The sequence below is a fragment of the Equus przewalskii genome, chromosome 17, assembly GCF_037783145.1.
Source record: "Equus przewalskii isolate Varuska chromosome 17, EquPr2, whole genome shotgun sequence".
NCBI lineage: Eukaryota > Metazoa > Chordata > Mammalia > Perissodactyla > Equidae > Equus > Equus przewalskii.
Window position 1 is genome coordinate 74,162,614 of NC_091847.1, and position 16,888 is coordinate 74,179,501.

Below are 16,888 nucleotides of genomic sequence, written 5' to 3' on the forward strand. Positions count from 1 at the left end.
ATGACTTTTTGCGGCAGCATGCTTTGACTTCTTATAATCTTTTGTGTATTCACTACAGGTATTTCCTTTGCAGTTACAATGAGGTTTACATAAAATATCTTCCATTTATTACATCCTATTTTAAGCTAATAACAACTAGCCCCTAGTAATCACTATTCTTCTTTTCTTCTCTATGAATTTGACTACTCTAGGTACCTCATATAAGTAGAGTCACACAATGTTTGTCCTTTTGTGTTTGGTTTGTTTCACCTAGCATACTGTCTTTAAGGTTCATCCATGTTGTTGCATGTATCAGACTTTCATTCCTTTTAAAGGCTGAATAATACTTGATTGTATGTATATATTGTATCTTGTTTATCCATTCATCTGTCCATAGACATTTGTGTTGTTTCCACCTTTTGGCTACTGTGACTAACGTTACTCTACACATTGGTGTAAAAATATCTGTGCAAGTCCCTGCTTTCAATTCTTTTATGTATATACCTACAAGTAGAATTGCTGGACCATATATTAATTCTATGTTTAATTTTTTGAGGAATCTATATGTTTTCCACAGAAGATGAACCATTTTATATTCCCACAAGTAATGCACAAGGATTCCAATTTCTCCATATCCTAGCCAACACTTGTTGGCTTTTGGTTGCCTGGTTGGTTAGTTGGTTGATTTATTTCTTTTATTTATTTATTCATTTATTTATTTACAGCCATCATATTGGGTGTGAAGTCATATCTCTCTTTGGTTTTTATTTGCATTTCCCTAACAATTTGTGATGTTGAGCATCTTTTCACATGCTAATTGGCCATTTATATTTCTTCTTTGAAGAAATGCCTATTCAAGTCCTTTGCCTGTTTTTGAATTGAGTTGTTTGGTTATTTGTTGTTGAGGAGAAACTTATTTTAAATAAGATAAACCAATACAACACTGGCAGGATATAATATTTTCTGATACAATATTGCCAAAAAAGTTTTTGAAATAATTAGCAGTGCATATGTTTCACAAAGGACTTTTATCCAGAATGTATAAAGAACTCCTACAACTCCAACAGAAGACAAAGAATCCAGTTTGAAAAGGGTAAAAGATTTAAATAGACACTTCACAAAAGAATATATACAAATGACCAATAAACACATGAAAAGCTGCTCAGCATCACTAGTCATCAGGGAAATGCAAACTAAAATCTTGATGAGATACCATTACACACCCAGTAGAATGGCTAATATTAAAAAAAAAAATAGTAATACTAAATGTTAGTGAGGATGTGGAGCAACTAGAACTCACATAGACTTTTAGTAGGAGTAAAAGATGGTGCAATCAATTTGGAAAATCATTTTGGCAGTTTCTCAAAAAGTAGAACATACATTTATCACATACCCCTATCATGCACCCTACCATCAATGTCATCTGTAGGCATTTACCCAAGAAAAATGAAAAATATGTCTGCACAAGACCTGTACATAAATGTTCATAGCAGCTTTGTCCATAATAGCCAAGAGGTGGAAACAACCTAAATGTACATGGATAAACAAATTGTGATATAGTCACAAAATGGAACACCACTCAGCAATAAAAAGGAACAAACTACTGATACATGCAACATGGATGAATCTCAAAAATATGATGCTGTGTGAAAGAAATTAGACACAAAAGAGTACATACTGTATAAGTGAATTCGTATCAAATTCTAGAACAGACAAAGCTAATCCAGGAAGTCAGGGATTGCCAAGGGCCTTTAAGGGAGGGAAGGGACTGTGAAGGAGATAAAGGAACTTTTGGAGTGATGTGAATATTCTATATCTTTTTTTTTTTTAAAGATTGGCACCTGAGCTAACAACTGTTGGCAATTTTTTCTTTTTTTTTTTTTTGCTTTAGCTCCCCCAAATCCCCCCAGTACACAGCTGTATATCTTAGCTGCAGGTCCTTCTAGTTGTGGTATGTGGGACACCACCTCAACGTGGCCTGATGAGTGGTGCCATGTCCGCGCCCAAGATCCGAACCGGTGAAACCCTGGGCCGACGCAGCGGAGTACATGAACTTAACCTCTCAGCCACGGGGCCAGCCCCTGAATATTCTATATCTTGATTGTAGTGACTGCGGTTCCACAGATGTATATATTTGTCATAATTCATCTAAATGGACGCTTAAAATAGATGCATTTTATTGTATGTAAATAACACCTCAATAAAGTTGATTTTCTAAAAAGTAATTTCTCTTGATAACTAAAAAACTATGATGATAATCTAAATTTCCAAACCACAGGATATACTTAGTATATCCTGAAGTATAACATATTGACATCTTACACTGAGGGAGGCATTTAAGTATCTAGCTTCCTTTATTCATAAACTGGTATAATTTCCCATAATACCATTGGTAAAATAATTGCAATTAATCTTTTTCTTTCAGATTTTCTGAATATGCCACTGCATTTCAAATAAATGGAGCAAAGACTAGATAATGAATGTTTAAAATGTTTGGGTTACCAGAGAGCAAAATTTATCTTATAACATTATTTATATTATTCCCTAAGTAAATGGAATAAAGCATTTCAAAATTACTTCCTTTCTATTCAAATGTACTCTGTTATGTTGAATGGCCCTTTAAACATAAACCCAAGCACATGGAAGTTTCAAGGATGTCAGCTGGCTCTTCACTTCTGCGTCTGCTGTTGAGTTGTTATACAGAATTGCCTACGACATTTTTCGTGTCAGAGCTCATGAAATTGTACAAATTCTATTTGCAATTTTGGGTGGGTAAAATACATGAGCCCAATGAGGAAAGTTTCTCTTTAAATTATAAGGAATTCATTGAAAAATAATTATTAAGAATAAGATGTAACATTTCAGTACTATAGAAGAAAAAGGACAACTCAACAACAAAAATGTACTCATGTTCTAAAGATTAGCCTCAAAGGATACGATACTGTTACCATCTTGTGAAAATAAATCTTATCATAGCCTTGGACCTAGCCTGAGTAGAATGCTTTATCTGATGGTATCAGCAAATAGGGTTTGAGATTTTAAGACCAAGAAAATGTTCTCATTTCCTTGTATTTTCATGACAAAATAGCATTCTTGCTAAAAGGATTAGATTACTAAAAGGGAGGGAGAAGCAGGGAGAGGGAAGAAAAATCTCACGCAGCGTGTCAGGTGTCAGGAGTATGTCCTAGTGACCTGAATCTGCGCATTTATCTGCAGAGATGTGGTTTCCACAGTCTGTCTGCAGATAACTGTGAAGTAATTACACAAATTGCCCCAAGTCATTTTGCTCAGATAAATTCAACCTTTAAAGCTAGGAAGTGCTGCCAATTAGATCAGAAATCTGTGATTTTTAAGATTTTTGAGAAAATAATTTTTCTCTTCTTCAAGTTGTACCTTGGGATCCATTGACAAATCAAACTCTTCTATCCATCCAGAAGAACATTCTCTCTCAGTCTTTTGATTATCTGGTGTGAATCACACATAACCAGGAAACTCAGGGCTTGTCCTCCTTCAGAGTCTTCCACGGCGATAGCATGGTTTACTGGCAAGGTAGTTACCATATTCCACATCTTCAAAGACCAGATCCCCTTTATTTCTCTTCCACAAAGTGCGCCTTAGAATTTTTCGTTGCAGCAGTATGAAGTAATGGCCAGCTGTTACTCCAGGAGAGATCAAACTGAAACCACCACAGAAGTCCAAGTAACCAGAACCTCACAGGGTTATCATCACAGATAATGATCATCACACATAGATACTGTGATGGCTCTTCAGTGACTGACGGGGTAGGCTCTCTGTTTAAAAAAAAAAAACAAAGGTAGCAAAATTGAACAAGCCCCCAGGGTATAAAACAAACTGCAAAAATAAATACAAGGAGAGTAACTAACAAATTTAAAAATATATAATCAATAAGGATGGGTGAATATGGCAGCATTTTGAGATAAAACTGCATTTTCAACTATTTTTAAAATGTTTCCCATTTGGCAGAACCCCAAATGGGCTTTGCCAAGCACTTTTTCTTCTTAATTTTTAAGTGCATATGTATTTCAGGGAAAATTTAATCCATATGTTCCTCTCTCATTTACACAATTTATCAAAATGTTGCTTTGCATGAGCCATTTAATGTCTAAGAAAACTGAAGAGCCTTCTTTCCCCCCCAATACAAGTTTTTGGCTTTTTTTCTTCCTGAATTAAATACGTGTTCAGTACTACGTAGAAAGCTAATTGAAAAATATTCAATTCTGTTTCAATATTCAGAATCAAACAAAGTCTGATAAAATTCAAAATAACAGAAGAGCATCCATTCCCCTATAGTACTATATTTACAAGTTTCTAAAGCCTACTTTCATTCACATGGTTTCTATAAATCAAAGAATATTAGAATTAAACGATACCTTAGAAATGAGGAGTTTTCTCTCACTTTGAAAACTAGGAAACTGAGTCCCAAAGAAGTTGAAGAATCTGCCAAAATCACAAAACTAATTAGTGGCAGAGCCAAGACACGTGTCTTCCCATTAGAGTGACTTCTTTGGTTTTTCTGATTTTAATTAGGATTTTATCTATAACAGACAGAAGTGTCAGTAATACTAGATGATAAAAAAAACAAAACAAAACAGTGGAGCTCATCTCTGCATGAAATGTGCCTGTCTGCTTCCAACAGACCAACACCTGGACCACTCGCAGGCTGAGAATCACAAGTTCAGAATCTGCTGTTGCCATTGAAAATTTCAACAGCTCATTTCAGTGTGTGACCCTGATCCTGTCTATCCTTCATTATCGCCACAAGGGTAAGTGATAGACCTGTTTAAAAGAAAAATTAAGTCCAAGTTACTCTCAACCCTTACCAGTAAGTTGCTACAGGAAAACGAACTGATTATTTTTTAACTGATAAAGATGTTTCTTCCTTTCTTCCTTCTCCTCTCCTTCCCTCCTTTTCCCCTAAAGGGGATCATTCTGGGCTACACCAAATCTGGCGATGGGCATACCATGAAGTCTGGAGGGTTTCAGTGAAGACATCAGCCCAGGTGATGGGGTCAAGGTCCACTCTTGGTTTGGCCCCTGTTGCCTGTGTCTTTAGGTACCCCCGTGTCTGCAGGCAAGGAAAAAGGTACAGATGAGTAAAACTGCTGTCCCCAGGGAAATGAAAGAAGAGAACAGAAGACTACCGGGGCTTCCATTTGGCATGTCAAGAGGCAGTCATAAACTGCAGACCACAAATCACAATCAAAAGAACTTTGTGAAATTCTGTAATCTTGTATCTTACCAGTATTTATATTGTGTTACTCTCTGTTTGTTTTGTAGCAGTAATTCAAAGCAAAACCCTATTTTTTTTTTTAATGTGATGGGAGGAAACGCATAATATGTGTGTCTTTTGGGAGTAACAAAGAGGGAGAGAATCGGGAGACCATTTTTGGAGGGAGAAACCAAAATCATATAGCGCAGAACAGCTCAACCACTTACTGACTGTTTAACCTTGGGAATGTTTCTTAACCTCTCTTTGTCTCAGTTTCCTCATCTATAAAATGGAAACAATAACAGGACCTGCTTCATAAAGGTTAGTAAAATAACACATGTAAGATACACAGGAGAGTGTTTGCATATAATAAGACTTCAATGAAAATAATTGTGGTTGCACTATCATCTTTCTTTTTTACGCTGAAATAGGAAAACAGGCTGAATTCCTAGGACTTGTGACAAACAGAAAAAGAAAACAGAGGAAGATTATTTAGGACTGATACGGAGCTATGAGTCTAAGCAATCAAAAAACTATTATGGATTTACTGAACTGGGATTTGAAACCCAAGCATACTCTCAAAATGAAAAACAAGGTCTCCGTTGAGGCTACTATAACGGTGCCCATATCATTGGTACCTATGACATATGAAAGACTGTAACTCTACCTTCTTCTATCTTGACCTCCAGCTGTCAAAAACAAGAGTGTGTTCAAAGATTGGACAGCCGTTGGAACCCAATGCAAAACACTCACAAGTCTCCTCAGAACTCTTGGTCTGAGAAATGGTTACTTTGTCAATGACCTTAGGCAAGATTGCTTTGGGGTTTAAGTGAGGTGGATTTCTGAGTTGCTTTTTCTTGGTGAAGTTTTTCTCTTTTGATTGTAATTTGATTGGTTATACCAGACGGTAAATGGATTGGAAAGCACACTGGCTGCAGAAGTGAGAGAACTGTGATTGCAGTCTTTGTTTTCCTTAAGTGTCACTCTGAAGACAACATTCTATTTCTAGGGAGTTCTCGTCTACGTAAAGAAGAGGTTGGATTTGGTGATCATAAATGTCCCTACCTCTTTAAAATTTTATGGACCTATAAAGGTATAATTATAAAATAGTGGGACTGATTTTCCTGGCCATCATTACTCTATCATCAAAACTGATTTATATAGCACCCTTCTTTGAAAGTTCTGGGCATTCTACACAGAGCAATTGAGAAAACAGAGAGGAATGTGGTGAATACAATATGCTTTTGAGTTGGAGCTGGGTTCAAATTTGGACTCTTCCATTTTATCAATGGCTCAATATTCAGCAAATTATTTAATTTCTCTGCACCTAAATTTGCTCAGTCATGAAATATGGCTCATTTTACCTATTTCATAGGGTTGCTCAAGGATTAAATGAGACAGCATAAGTCACATGCCTGCCTCATAATAGGTGCTCAATAGAAGGGAGCTATATTACAGTGGCAGGAAAGGAAATAATGGATTCAAGTACCTGAAAGGTTTGCCTCTGAGGGAGTGTCAGATTGCATTCTGCACATAAATAATGCTCCCCGAACCCAAAAGATCATTGTCATTTTTTGTCATGTGCTAAAATATTATCAGTAGAGACCCTGGAGGAATCAATGTGACAGTGTTTGAATGAATTAATGAAGTTGCTCGCCTCAGCCAGGACTCTTTTCGCTTCTTTCCTCCAGGTGTACAATCTATTTAAAAATCTGGGGGCTGGCCCCATGGCCTAGTGGTTAAGTTCGGTGTGCTGCACTTCAGTGGCCCGGGTTTGGTTCCCAGATGCAGACCCACACCACTCGTCAGCAGCCATGCTGTGGTGGTGACCCACATACAAAATAGAGGAAGTTTGGCACAGATGTTAGTTCAGGGCGAATCTTCCTCAGCAAAAAAAGCAAAGTAAAGTAAAGTAAAATAAATAAATAAAAATCTGTACACTAGTGCTTAATAATTCTCTCTTACAACTTTTTCACAGAGCTTTTGCTGAATGCTTTCACAGCTCTTAGAGTCAAATTATGTCACACACTTGACCATTGTATTCATAGGACCAGATATTTGGGGCCTAAAGTATATAAACATACAATGATGAGTAAGTGAAGTATTTCATATTTAAATGATAAAGAAATATTATTTTTAAGTTTGCTCCTGATGGATAGATCTGAAATGGCTAAAAAAATTAATTTTCGTAAATGAGAGAATGAGAATATGCCCAAAGAGGCTAATTCTGGGCTGGGAATAGCAATAGTGAAAAAGAGTTCTCTAATCAAAAAGCCTTAGAAGTGGAAACTTTGCCCTCTATATAAAGAGGCATTAATGATGCAACCTGGGTAGTATCTTCAGGCTTGGCCTAGAGCCATCTTAAAAGGAAGGAAACCTTTGATCTTTGGAGGAGGGTGTCTGGTTGTAGAGATCCTACCTTTGGAGATAAGAGGCTGGCAGGCCCACTGCATTCTAGCTTTCACTTGACAGAGGAAGTCAAGAACCAAGAGACCAGAGCTGACTGGGTCGGCTCTGAGACATCCCCTGGGTTGTTATTTTTGTTGCCTGGGTCAGTTTCCTATGATGATTACCAATAAAATCTCTAAAATCATCTTTAAAAATAATGTTCATTCTGTAGTAGTGATAGGAAACCGTTCTGTAGTCGGTAGCCAGACTTCAGTGTGGGGAGAAAAATCATCAAGGATGGAGAGAAGCAACCATGAAAGAGAGAGAAGCAGGCTGAGTCCCGGAGGCCTTGGTGAGGAAGAAAGCAGGAGATCTGGCCGGAGAAGGGCTGCTGAGGATCTCAGACAGTGTAGGATCCAGCAAGGAAACTGCTGTCTCTTAGGTTCTAACAATTCAAGCTTTTTGTTTCTTCTCTCCAGGTTTACAATCTATTTAAAACTCTGTACTTTAGTACGTAATAATTCTTTCTTACAACTTTTTCACAGAGCTTTCCGAAAGAATTTATCTTCTGGGTTTGGGGAATGCTGAGAAGTCCAGCTCACTAGGAAATAAATTCAACCTGATGACTTAAGCAAACTTCCTGAATGGCCAATGTATGAATTTATCTCCAATTCAAGAATGAACAGAGCATTGTCTTACCAAATGTCATCATTTCCTGCCTTTGAGAAGGGACTAGAAAGACTTGTGCTGAACCAATTCAGAGTATTTTAGGTAGGTCTTCAACTGAAACCTGGAAATCAAAGCAAAAGAGAAGAAAGATAAATAAATAAAAACAAAATCTGTGCGCTTCGGGAAACAAGTGGTTTGGAGGAAAAGCTAATTTTCAAAGGTCTCCATCGGCCCCGTGGCCACTCCCTTCTCTTCTAGGACCTTTCCGCCTCCCTTCATTTCAGCTTTGAGTTAGGAATACTGGAACTGATCACTTTTCAGCCTCAATAAGTCCTTGCTAATTATTTTAACATTTCAGGTTCAGGAAACCCAAGCCCAGTGTTTGTGAAGTGTGCTTTGCCTTGATTTGTATGTCCTCTTATATTTCAAGGGAAGTTGGGTCCATGTGTTTCTGATTCATTTCTACTTAACTCATCAAGACATTGTTCCATGAAGGCCATTTGATGTCCGAAGAGTCTGCTAAAACTTTTGTTCGTGAAACCATAAAGTCAGTGAAGTAATACGCAGTTTATAACAAAAGCACAGGATTAGGAGCCCCAAGAATTAGCTCTCCGGACCCCCATCCCTGACCTTTCATACCACCAGGAAGCCCTTATCTACATATCCGTGTAATCTGGGTAGAGATAACAATGTTTTATGCAAAGATGAGAGAATTTTATAATAAAATATAATTTTGGAGAGTCTTTTTTAAGAGTAAGGCATGTTATAAACCAACATCAAAATAGCTTTCGAGTTGAAAGAATGAGTTTTTGCCTGGTTTTGAGGCTGTTATAGTAGTTTTCCTGGCCAAGTAACATAACGCAAAATTAAAATTTCAAATGGTGATTAGATGAAACATGCCTCCACCTGAAAGCATAATCTTTACATGGATTTTACACTGTGGAAAGCGCACTATGTTTCCTACTGGTTTCCTTTTTGAGCTAACAATCATGTCACCAATCTGTTTAACAAGTTGCGGGAAGATAAGGGGTAGATATTTGCCATAGGGGGACCTTTCTGTTTCTCGTTCAAAGGCAGACATTCTCCTGAAATTTCACTTTGGAGCACAGATAGTGAAGCTAAAGTTACTCTAAATGGAGTAGTGACAAACTTAGCAGGTATCAACGATGAAGCACATTTTTGTTTCTTCATTTATTTCAACTTTCCACTGAGTTCATTATTGTGCTGTCTCTTGCTGGTCTGTGGGTTCTCAGGTGGCAACACTGATGGTTTACTGTGTCCCCAGAGGGCATGATAGGATTCAGGAATCAGTTTTGACTGGGGTCAACAGTAGAAGTCAAGGGAGTTCTCAATCACAATAACAACAAAATTACGGAAAACAGGTTCACGCAAACTAATAGCCATTCCTCTCAAGCTTTTTCATCTGCAGGGCACCTAGCAGAGAAGAGAGAGGCCATGGGGCTGATGGAGACCTTTGAAAATTAGGTTTTTCCCCAAACCATTTGTTCCAAGCTCACAAACTTTGTATTTATTTATTTTCTCTCAGTCACTCGATCTCCAAGCAGTGGCCTGGTATCAGGCACAGGGCCCAGTCAAATGTGTCGTAAGCACCACCCAGAACAGACTGAGACACACAGGCAGACGGTCAGCAGACATGTAGCCCCCGTTCTCAGGATCTGGAAAAGGAGTGGTTGGGCTGAGCACAGCCAGATCCACCCTGGCTGTGCTGCAGGAGAGGGACCCAGCCCCTCTTCTGTTCTTTTTATACAATTCTCCAGACAGCAGCCTTGTGATAAGGGGACAAAACAATCTAAGCTTCGTCACCAGCTGCCCAGAGGAAGTACATGCCAGTGCTGGGTATACCAGCTGCCTGGCCCAAATATTCCTCGGAGACCTTGTGGCCAGTGGAGACTGGCCACTGCCCCTCCTGCCGAGGTGACAAGTGGTAACTGATCCCAGCTGGCTCCTGCCAGCCAACCTAGAGAGATTCACTGGTCAAGCTTCTGGGTCTCTCCACAATTGGCAGCTGTTGAGACCCAGTAGGAGGGCACCCACTACCTGCCCAGGGCGCGGGATGAGGGAATCAGGAAAGATAAAACATCTGTATTTGAACCATGGCAAACAAACAACCACCACAAAAACCTAAGGGCTAGCCTTCTGGAGTTCACAGTCTAGGGAACAAGGTCAGAAAAAAGACAAGGATCATACAATATAGGAAATGATCTTACAGAGGTATGCATGCCTCCAGTGATATCACAAATAAGGTGGTCGCCAACCCTGGTGGCAGGAGGGAGGGTTCTTGGGAGCCTTCCCAAGAAGTATGTGCTCGCGATGGGAAGGCAGTCCTGCAGGTCGGGCGAAGCGGGTAGCGGGCGGAGGGCACGACATGTAGGCAGGAACCTAATTACACAGAGCTAAAGAAAGCTGGGAGGAACTAGACCCTCCCCGACCCCATTTTACATTTTCTGGAAGAGTCCAACCATAAGAACCTAAAGTCCAACAGTATATAAGGGTTTCCCCCAGTTCCACAAACAACTAAGCAATGCCAGGTATGTTTCAAAAGCGAAGACTCTTTCAGGACCCTCTCAAGTCTCAAATGTCTGCTGTCACCTTCTCCTACCTGAGTGGCCTGCTTGATGCCCTCTTCCAGACTGGTTATTGAGCTGGGCAATATTACCTAAACTTCTTTTCTGACAGCCTTTGGCTGGGGGTTGTTTCCATCCACCTGGGGTACCCAAAGACCCCTGCACCTTATCCATCTGAAAAGGAGAGTGAATTTCCTTCTGGTCAGGCCAAAGAACACAGCTCCTGTAACAAAACTCAAAGCTCTGATAATAAGAGATTCCGTCCTTTTAAGTTTTGTTGTATCTAACTGTTCCTGCTTCAGAATCTCAGAGGCTTGACCAAGGTGGAGCATAGTGTCATCTCCAAGTCCCCATGTGTTCTGGGTCATGGGAAAGCTGATATGCTATCTCCGTTAAAGGCCTACATGGCTTGGCCCTGTAACTACGTTCCATTTGTATCCGGGGAGCCAGGGCACTCCAGTCCCCTACTAATCGGCTCCCAGAGGCACTTGGCAGCCCCGCTCCGTCCCCGTCACTCTTTCTCTACAGCCAGGCAGTGAATGAAATGACATTCTTGGTAGCTCTGAAGGGCTTTGAGTCCTGAAGTTCCAAATTCATAGCTCTTAAGCTGGCGTGAAACAGCCCTTGCTTTAGCTATTAGGGTGCACCTAGGAGAAATGGGAAACAAAATTTAGAAGCACATAAATAGATTTACTGCATGTAAATCTTAACATCTTGAAAAGCATAATGCACTTAAAGGGATGAATCTGGCTGAGATTGTAGAGAAGATAATGTAGTGAGAGTGTGTATTTGTTATCTATTGCTGTATAGCAGCAAATCACCCCAAAACTTAGTGGTGTAAAATAATAATAATCACTTGTCTTTCAGGGTTCTGCGATTCAGGAATTTGGGAGTGGCTCAGCTGGGTGATTTGGGTCTCACGGGGTTACAGGAAGAGGGTGACTGGGCTGGGGGCCATTTTGAAGGGTTTTTCGCTAGCATGCCTGGTGCCGCAGCTGGGAAGACTCACACAGCTGGTGGCCAGCACCACAGGGGCTCCTCCAGATGGTGTCTCCACTTGCCCTCTGCATCATGGCAACTGTAGGGTATCTGGATTTCTTACAGGGCAGCTCAGGCTCCCCAAAGGCACATCTCCTAAGATACAGAGTCATTTGGAGGCCGTGTCGCTGTTCCCCACCCAGCCGCAGAAGTGTCCGAGGGCTTCTTCTTCCTCACCCTATTCAGCAGAATCGAGTCACTGAGTCCGGCCGGTGTTTAAGGGGAAGGTAAGTAAACGCCACCTTTTTAGTGTAGAAGTGTCAAAGAATTTGCAGATCTGTTTCAAAACAATCACAAAGGAAGTCAGGAAGAGGGGAGTGTCAACTGAAAATGACAGATAAATAGCAAAGGGTAAAGCTAATCATCATAATTTCCGTTGACATTTCCTTAAAATTTGTTCTCTAAAATCAAATTTAGACCTTCAAAAACTTCTTAATATGATTTTTACCTTTTATCTTTTACGTTTATGATTTTTCCCTTTTAGCTAGTTTCTAATTTTTGTTACATAATTATATTTTTTAATGACATCATTTTTCTTTTAAATTTAATTGATCACATTCTGTTTTGCACCTACTATATGCTAGGCATGTGCTAAACAATTGGGAGACAGAAGCAAATTTACACAGTCCATGCTTTCAAGGAGCTCACAGTCAAAATTACCATTCCATGTGACGACAGCAACATTAGGAGCATAAGTGAGGCACAGAGATGGAATAGAGGTGAGAAAGAAAACTGATAAAATCATACCATATATTTTTATTCTACTTCACAGACTTGCAAAATGAGGCTTTCCATTGCACCTGTTTCAAATGTGCCATAAACCATATTGTTAATATTAATTTGGAAAGTATATCCTAACGTAGAGCTTTACTGCTAAAGCCAGACAAAGATTTTCTGAGGATAAAACACAAAGACCTAAGCAGAGGATCCTCAACTAGGAGTAAATTATTGAGATGCCATTTGGTCCACTCCATGCCTCCGAGTAGATCTCAGCCCAGCCCAAATCTATGGAAATCTATCGTAACTTTTCAATACTGCAACAGGAACAGCTCTTACACTGTCTATGGTGAAAGACAGTTGCTACGCTGCAGGGGATCCCGATGTGCCATCAGGTCTGAAAACCCTGAGAGGAAGCACATGCAGAAAGGAGAGGGCACGGCACACACCTCAGGAGGATGCATTCAGAGGCTGGAGGACTAAGGAAAGTCACAGAGAAGACGAGAGACTGGTGGTCAGAGAGTCAGGAGAGTAGACACCAAAAGAAGAATGACAATTGTAAAATGTCACAACAGCCCGAGAGGGGAGACCTTTCCTAAGGAGAGGGGAGGCAACCTTGCAAATGAACTAGGTAGGTCAACAAGCGTGAAGGCTGAGATTGGCACAGCACGAGTCACAAGGCAGGACACTGACGATCTTCCCACGGCAGCGTCAGTCCAGTGGCGGAGAAGCACCTCAGGCGGCCCCAGATTACCCAGCACAGCACTACCAGACAGGTGGCCCCACGGCACCATCAGGCTTGCATCAAGCTCCTCAGTGCCACTCAGCAACTACTCATTGGAGAATCGACTGTGTATCTGGCCATGTTAAATGGACCCATGCTCCCCACCAACAGATTAAATTCCTTAGCCCAGTATTCACTGTTTTCCAACCTCACTTAGCCTGATTTATCAACTACTATGCCCTCACATGAACACTTTATTTTGTCCAAATATGATTATGCTAAAAAAAACTCACGCTTAAGTTTTTATTTCTCTCTTGCTGCCAGGGAAGAAGTCCAAAGAAACTAATTCAAAGATTCATTATTGGTAGGGATGCGTTATAGGAAAAGAGGATGTTTAGATAAAAATTTTAGACAGAAATCAAGAAAAAATAATGTCTGGTTAAAGAACCTCAGCTGAGAGGCTGAGGAGCTGATTTCCCAGAAGGGCTCTGAATCGCATTAAAGTGTATCAGAATTGCTTAAGCATTTATCAGGAATGCTGATTTCTCTCCAGAAGAAAGTTGCTTGTGAACTGTCTCACAAAACACACATTTTATCCCAGACCAAGTTTGGGGCATCTATTCACGCTTCCTCGAACACTTCATGCTTCCTCAACATCACAACATGTCTTGTGTCTGCAAGACCATCCCAGCCCAGTCCCTGCCACTTGCCTCTGCTTCGGGCCGAGGTCCATGCCATCTCCTCCTAATGATGCTTTCTTTCTACTCCAAACCACAGGTCTTTTATTGTACCACTCTTACTTTTTATGTTTGTCGTTTGTATTCATATCTCCTACTTTAACTATAAGAAATTGTATCTTTTCCTCTGTATATACTCATTAATATTCAATAAACATTGGAATAGTGTATACATAACTAAATCCATGATATATGAGATGTTTTGTAATGCAGTCTTCAATATATTGTACTTCGAGGAAATATTTCACAATCTAAATTAATTATTGCATTACTCAAATTAGATTCAGTGGTGAATAATTTAAAACTCCAAACAGCAGTGCTTTCAACAAGAGAGAAGTTAATTTCTCTCTCTCTCTCTCTCACGGCAATCTGGAGGTCAGCAGTCCGGAACCGGTGTGGTGATTCCATGGTCCTATCCTGTTGTTCCATTATCCTCCTGGGTGTGGCTTCTTCCTCCTGGTTCAAGGTGGATGCTTGATATTTAGCCCTCACATCCTTATTCCTGCCAGCAGGAAGGTGGAAGGAGAGAATGGCATGCCCCTTCTTTGTAAGGACGCATTTCAGAAATTGCACACAAAATTGTCAGAGTTGTTAATGGGCTGATACACCAGCGCACATCTGATTATCCCCCATTTGCTATAACTTAGTTACATACGGCACCGATGTTAGAGGAAACTGAGGAATGTGCACAATTTAAAAATCAGGGATTCTACTCCTAAGGAGGAAGAAAGAATAAATACTAAGGGAGAGCTAGAAGTCTCTTTTTCTGTAGCTCTTTCTACACCAGACCTCACTGGTCAGGAAATTCTTATTTTAATGTAATTTGTTTTTCCACATTCTAGTATATTTATTCCTCTTGGGTTCTCAGTAAATACTAAGAGACTCCATTTTTTTAATATAGCAAGCTCAATTCCAAGCTCTAAGAGAATATATATATATGCATATAATAAAAATTATATGCCTATAGTATACATATACATTACGTGCAATTATAAAGCATAAAAATATGTTAGGGACTACTTTTATATAAAACATCACGGTTCCCAACTTCTTTGATCATGTACTACAATCAATAAATTTTAAACCTCCCCAATATACTTACATTTATCTATTAATGTATTTTATAAATGTATTACCATATTAAGGACATTATAAAACATGCAGGAAAGTTAAAATTGAAGAGATAAGAAATGAATATAAATAAAAGTTCTAATATTTTCTTCCTTTACACCAATGGACTTTCTCAGGCAAAGCCCAGTCTAACAGATGCTAATGTCTTGACTTCTGCTCTTCAGCTATTGCATACATCATCAGTTCAATCAAGAATCCAGCCAAAACCGAACAGAGGAGACTGGGACAAAATGCTAACAAGATAAGTTGTTATATTGTTATGTGCCACATGGAAAAGAAATAACAATGGTTGAAACTCCCACATTTTGGGTCTGACAAACAAATTAAGCGTCTCGACAAAATGTCTGCATTGAAAAACCCATTTGGGCTTTTTCACACAGCATAGTTGAATTTGTTAAAGAGCTCAATGTCTTCTTGTTTATGAAGCTTTAATTTTACTACTATTGGGTTACTCAGATGGAATAAACAAGGAGCACCGCTGTTCTGCTCATTGTGGTCATGAGTTACAGGGCCCCGGAGGAGCACGCTGAGGTACTTTGCGCTTGGAGTCTTGATTTCAGTGTGCTGTGTGTGTGCTCTGCATGCTTCTATACCATGTGGGTGTAGACTTTAGAGCTTTGCAAACGAAGCTATAGCTGAAGTTGCCGGACCAGTCATGCTACATTTCCCCAAGGGCAAAACCCCAAACTGACAGCTCTCACTTTGTGTTACAGAATAGAACTGAGTGGTCAGGACCAAGGAGACCTCTGCCACACAGCTACTCGCAGATGTCAATTACTCAGCCTAATTACTTGACAAAATATACTATTCATTTAAATCTTTCATTTTCTTGAACCATAAAAGCAACAGGGACTGCAGGAAAAAGTGATCGTGCCATCTTGGAATTGCTAATATCTGAGACGTGGACTTTTGATCAGAGTCAGGCATGCACCCAATGCTTTAAGAATAAAAAAATTTGAAAAGCAGTTTAGAGAAAGTTCAAATGTGGCTTTACGAAGAAAGACTCTGAAAGAGAACATAGTTTAAGAGATGGGGGCTCTAAAAATGAAATTCTGACCACAGTATGATGAATAAAGGAGAGATAAAGACGTCAGTAAGACTGCCCAGAAACTCTCTGGTGAGTTTAGATTTTGAAAAAATACATATGAAAAGGCAAGTAAGGTCATATAACCAAGGACACAAATTGTGAAATGTATAAGAAAATTGTCAGAATCGTAATGCGCTGATAAGCCAAAGCTTACAAAAGTGACGAAGGCAATAAAACCTATCATTTCAGCTCTGTTTAGATCACAGACGTGAACAAGAAAGTAAAATGTACAATACTGGAGATGACAGTATAATGCTGGCGGATGAGAGAAGCATTTCAATCAAGGAAAATTACCTTCAAAACTTAAAAAGTCCAGCATGGGTTAAAAGGGTACACGAATTTCCAGAAAGAACGGGCTACTTGAATGAATCCTACCCTCCGTTTCCAGAGGACCTGTGCCCCAGGATTCTAAGGGGCCTCGGAGGCATGATTGTGAGGTGACTTGGGGTAGTCATGGAATCAACGGACCCTGACATAAGTCAGGAGACTGGAACAAAACAGACACATTCTGGATTTTCAGAAGTGAAAATACAGGCAATACGGGGTTTGGAAGCAGGTTCTAGAAACAGTAAATAAGTAGACTTGATGTTGTTATCTCGCAAA

The 16,888-nt window shown here is 39.7% G+C and overlaps 1 long non-coding RNA gene across 1 annotated transcript; it reads right to left on the bottom strand.

The window, feature by feature from the left end:
- Window positions 1-3,032: 3,032 nt before the first annotated feature.
- On the bottom strand, window positions 3,033-16,671 carry LOC139076848 (uncharacterized). The gene is made up of 8 exons (XR_011528861.1): window positions 16,580-16,671; window positions 12,067-12,166; window positions 11,861-11,985; window positions 10,495-11,498; window positions 8,297-8,387; window positions 4,962-5,065; window positions 4,371-4,437; window positions 3,033-3,770 (listed from the first exon to the last, which is right to left on the bottom strand). It is a non-coding gene; the product is annotated as an uncharacterized lncRNA (long non-coding RNA).
- Window positions 16,672-16,888: the final 217 nt, after the last annotated feature.